Source organism: Lycium barbarum, chromosome 2, assembly GCF_019175385.1.
Source record: "Lycium barbarum isolate Lr01 chromosome 2, ASM1917538v2, whole genome shotgun sequence".
Classification (NCBI taxonomy): domain Eukaryota; kingdom Viridiplantae; phylum Streptophyta; class Magnoliopsida; order Solanales; family Solanaceae; genus Lycium; species Lycium barbarum.
This window is the reverse complement of record NC_083338.1, coordinates 1,507,390-1,513,389: the sequence shown is the minus strand read 5'-3', so window position 1 is coordinate 1,513,389 and position 6,000 is coordinate 1,507,390.

The following is a 6,000-nucleotide window of genomic DNA, read 5'->3' as shown; positions in this document are numbered from 1 at the left end:
ATGCGGATCAATAATCCACCCAAAAGTCACTTGGGTTGGAATGTGAAATTTTATTCTACTTTATTACTTATTGCCCAAAACAACAATAAAAAAGAGAAGAAAAGGGATCCTCCATTCCTTTTAATTAATAAATTGATACAATTTGATGCGAGATGAAATTTAAATTGAGTATTTTTTACATTTGTGATTTTAAACATGTCATAATATCTTGTGTGACAATAAAAATTTTGAAACTCGTGTCTTCCAACATGACATAATATTTGTGTGACTATAAAAATTTATTATGTCTCCTTACTAGTAAAAACGGAGCTCTTCCATTAAAAGAATGCATTCTGGTAGGACTAAGGCCGACTATTACATAAATTTCCGTCCGTATTTTCTAAACGTTCAATATACTAGTATGGATATTTTTTAATTAATTATGTCTCTAACACGCCTTTCACATGTAAGTAAACGCTTTTTTCGCGGTTCAAACAAAGATAAATCTCTTTTTGTAATATAGCCTCAAGATTTATATTTGCTTTAATACCATATTAAATATGTATATCATTCATTTAAAAATTTAACTTAAATAAGGTACCATTTTTATTTACTCTAGTTTCTAGACGTGCATTGCACGTGCATCTCATGTCAATTAATATACTCTAAGGGCTCGTTTGGTATGATGGATAGAGAAAAATAGTCCTGGGATAAAAATTAGTACCGCCTTATCCAACGTTTGGTTGGAAAAAAAACTCGAGATAACTAATCCCGGGATTAGTTATCCCAGGATTAGAGTGTTTTTTTATCCCACCCTGGATAAGTTGTTTCCAACCAAACGAGCCCTAAGAAGTTAGTTCCTATGTTTTCCAGATTACAAAATAATGTTTATCAAGAGATTTATTCGTAATTACCTTTTTTCCCTGCAAAGATGCATTCTATATTTGTATACTTTAACAACCACAAGGAAGCAAGAAACTTCAAATTGATTAGAGAACTTATCAAAAAAAAAAAATCCAACCTCTAGATTCGAACCGGCGACCTAAGGATTTCGGCACAACTACAGTCCTTCGCTCTACCAACTGAGCAAAGTATTAAATGTTAATACTAATAAGTAGAGGTTGAAAACACTACAAAACAAGAGATTTAATAATACCAAAGTTAATACCTCTACCAAACGACCCCTTAATGTCTTTCGTCTAGTGGATCATTTGCCTATTATTCCTACAATATCTACGAGAATCAAGTTTTAAGTTGTGTGGCGACCACTTTAAGATTTGGATTTTATGAATTCGAGATGCTATTGAATTAATTGACCATTTGAGTTACTGGGATCAAAATTTAGTATTTTTAAGATCTAAGTAAAAAACATTCGATTCAGCTGAATACGTAGTTCATACTATATATCCGCCCCTAGTGGGTTGGTTGAGTTTTAATTTCTACCCTGCTCATGACATAAAAAGTATTTACATAAAAAGTTTTAATTCCCTTTTAGTTTTTCGACACATGCATTGCACGTACATTACTTGACAGTACTCGCATTGGAGCGCAGACTAACCCATCATCTTTTGGGGGAGTCCCACTTTGACTAAAGAGCTCACTATCAAAAGAGACTTTATTTCTAAGACTCGAACGCGAAATTTCTGGCTAAGGATGAAGGGATACCTATCACCCATCATAACGTCGATATTTTCTCTTCTGTTTATATACTTCTTATAAAAATTTCAAGCAAACTTTTTTTTTTTAAAAAAAGGAGAATAAATGAATGACTAATAAATAAGGCCGTCTAATGGTATAAATTTGTCTTAAAAAAAGATTGATAACTGTTCTGCGCTGAAACTAAGACATAACTTGTATCTCCGTGAAAAAAGAATAAGAAAAGAAAAGGACCTCTGAGCACCGACCATTCAGAATTAGCTGAATTTTGACTCGTAACGAGAGATCGTCGAGTTATGATCAGCTGCTGTCAAAGTTGTAGAAACAGAGTGATGAGGCAGATAGAAATGGGAGAAAATGAAGGAATAAAAAAGAAGTAAATGTTTTTGATGAATGAATGAAACTGGAAATGATAAGAGTGATTATATTAATAAGTTTTTTAGAGAGATGTCAACAAAAGGAAAGAAGTGGACGAAGGATTTGTTGAAATATTATTTGTGTGATTTTTTTAAAAGATAGGCTTAAAAGACAGTAACAGCGCATGAAAGACATTGAAAGGACACACCTCTTTTAACATAAAATTATCAAATGAACGGGTTGGATTGAATATAAATTGGTTAAAATGAACTGAGTTAATAAATATGCAGATCAATGATCCAACTAAAAATCACTTGAGGGATTTTATTCTACTTTATTGCTTATTGCCCAAACCTATAATAAAAAGGATAAGAAAAAGGATTCTCCATTCATTTTAATCAATAAAAGGATACAATTTGATTCGACATGAAATTTAAAAATGAGAATTTTATAAATTTGTAATATTAAACATGTCATAATACTTTGTGTAACAATAAAACTTCTGAACTTGTGTGTTTAAAAATGACATAATATTTATGTGACTATTAGAATTTCTTATGTTTCCTTACTAGTCAAAAAGGAGCTCTTAGACCAAGAAGGCATTCTGGAAGGAATTAAGGCCAACTATTACATAAACAGCCATCTGTCTTATCTAAACGTTCAATATACTAGCATGGATCTTAACGTTTTTCTCTTGGTTCAAGCAACAAAAATTAAAAAAGCTGCCCGAGCTGAGGATTGAACCCGTGAGCTTCAGAATACAAAGATAACCTTTGACCAGTGCTCCACTCAGCCTATTATGACCATGTGTTCACTTAATTAATATTAGATATATTTTCAGAATTATACACATAATATATCGAGATTAGTCGAGTGACTATGTATTCATGTGACCCAAAATTTACACACAAATTCACCCCTGGGTTCAAGCCCCTAGGGATTTTGGCACACACTATAGTCCCTCGCTCTACCAACTAAGCTAAGTATTAAATGTTAATACTAATAAGTAGAGGTTGAAAACCCTACCAAACAAGAGATTTAATAATACCAAAGTTTTTTTTTTTGGTCAAATGAAAATATTTTATTCAACCAGTAGCAATATTTACAACTAGCTTTGGACTCAGCTATGATTCTCCATACTAACCAATAAGAACAATATCAAACACTCTATAGTGACCAACCTGTTATATGTTCAGGTGTGGTCTTACACTCTTGGAAATCTATTTAATCTATGCAAACAAGGTGCCCATCTAACATGTTTTTGCCCCACAATATGTAGTTGCAGAGCAATATCTCTGATGAGAGACTAGGATGTCTTCTTCTTCTTGTTAAACCTGCGATTGTTTCTCTCCATCCAAACCTGATAAACCGTTGCTGCAAAGAGAAAACCAAGTATAGTATTCCATGGTCTTTTGCTCCTTACCTTCTTTCCCAACCATTCTACTTCACTGTGCCAATGTCCAATGTGTCTGTTCAGTCCCACCCACTGTAAAATAGCTACCCATATATGTTGAGAATATCCACAATCAAAGAATAGGTGTTCATGAGATTCAATCACTGCATTTTCACATAAAACACAGTCTGTTTGCACTTGTATGCCCCATTTGCTCAATCTATCAACTGTTGAGAGTCTTTGGTGCAATGCTAACCATATAATAAATTGGTTCCTAGGTATAGGGCCTTGAACTAGCACCAAGGATTTTCAGTTCACCTTTGGGTACTGAGGAAGCATCATCCCATAAGCAGTTTTAATACTGTACTTCCCCTCATTTATGTGCAATTGTAGTGCAGGTATAACAGAGATTGCACCAGTAGAGAACCATTCTCTAGCAGCAATTATCCTCCTGACTATCCAACTGGATTGTTTTGGAATAACCATGTCCTCTAATCTTCTACCCTTAATGTAGTAACTATGTATCCAAAGAACCCAAAACTTATCTTTCTTCATGGCTACTGCCCAGAGTAACTTATTAATAGCAGCTTTGTTCCAGGTGTAAAAGTCAAGTATGTTTAACCCTCCAGCTGATTTGGGCTTACACAATGTTTCCCAAGAAACTAAAGCTTTCCTGGAGTTTTCTTTAGAACCAGACCATAGATAATTTCTACATATGCTAGTGACCAGTGTATGAACCTTCTTAGGTAGGAGGAACACTTGTGCCCAATATGTTTGCATTTCAAAGAGGACACTCTTTATGAGCTGCAATCTGCCCCCATATGAGAGAAATCTGGATGTCCAACACTTGACTCTAGCAGCAATCTTTTCCACTAATGGCATACATTGACTAATAGTCAACTTTCTAGAAGATAATGGTACACCCAAGTATTTGAAAGGTATCACCCCCACAGTGAAGTGAAACTCAACTATCAAATCAGAAATAAAGTCAGGTGTAACTCCAGCAATATACATGCAACTTTTCTCCGTATTTGCTTTGAGTCCTGAGACCTCTGAAAAATGCTCAAAGCAGTGTAACATTATTTGTATAGAATGTCTATCAGCTCTACAGCATAACAATAAATCATCAGCAAAGCATATATGTATTAGGTCTAGTTTTTCACATCTGGGATGGAAGTTGAAGTCAGGCTGCATCTTCAACCTCTTAAGTGACCTATTCAAGTATTCCATAGCCAAGACAAAAAGGTAAGGGGACATAGGATCCCCTTGCCTCAGCCCCTTCTTGGCTTGGAAACTAGGTGTAAGTCCTCTATTCAGTAGCAGTGAGTAATTGACAGTGCTCACACAACCCATTATCAACTCAACCAACTTATATCGAATCCCAAACTCCAACAAAACCATTTTTAAGAAAGGCCAATCAACAGAATCATATGCTTTTCTGATATCCACCTTAATTATGCACCTAGGAGACACTCCCTTTTTATTATAGCCCTTGGTCAGTTCATGAGCTACAATGACATTATCTAATATATTTCTCCCTTCAATAAATGCAGACTGTGAAGGACCCACAATGAAGTCCACTACTGTCTTTAGCTTGGTAGTTAGAATCTTGGAAATTAATTTGTAGAGTGTGGTGCAACATGCAATTGGCCTAAAATCTTTGACATAGGCAGGGACATTTACCTTAGGCACCAGGGTCACAGTAGTACAGTTCACAGCTTTCAAGAGTTTACCATTATTGAAATATTATAATATTGCAGCAGTAACATCAGTACCTATAGTAGTCCAGTACTCCTTGAAAAATTCTACAGGGAAACCATCACATCCAGGAGCTTTATCATTTGGCAAATCTCTCAAAGCTTGTTTCACATCATCCTCTGTTACCTCCTTAATAAGGTGTTGTTGTTGCAAATTGAGGCATGGTCCATTTCTGGCAATCTCAATGTCAATACAAGGCAAAGTAGTTGCTGCTTCACCCTGCAGTTTCTTGAAAAATGAAAGAAATTCCTGCTGAATGAGGTCGGGATCAGTTAACTTAAGCCCTTGCTTAGTATAGATGCTGGAAATCCTGTTCCTTGCTTGTCTATCCTTCAAATGTGCATGGAAGAACTTTGAGTTTGAGTCACCTACAGTTATCCAAGTGGCTCTTGATTTCTGTCTAAGTACCCCTTCATTAATAGTCTCCCATTTCTCCAGCTGCTGCAACTTAATATTTTCTTCTGCAATCAAGTTTGGATTAAAGAAATCTTCATTCAGATTGTCCTGAACTTGCTTGAGTTCATCCCTAATCTCTGCTATTCTGCCTTCCAGAGATGAGTATTCCTTATTCAGTCCTCTAATCCTCTTCTGTAGGGCAATGAGTTTCTGCCAGACTATATACATGTGATATCCCTCTACCCCTTGCCTCTTGTATTGCTTCTGTAAAAGCATCTTGTTGTAATAGCACTGTAAGGAGTCCAAAAGGTTTTTTCTGTGGTCTGATGTGTTGCTTAGTTGTAAGTAAGATTGGGGAGTGATCTGAACAACCTGGAAGTAGAAATTCAGCCTCAATGTACCCATATGTAGTAAACTAGTCTGCATTTCCCAGTGCCCAGTCTATGTTACTATAAATTCTA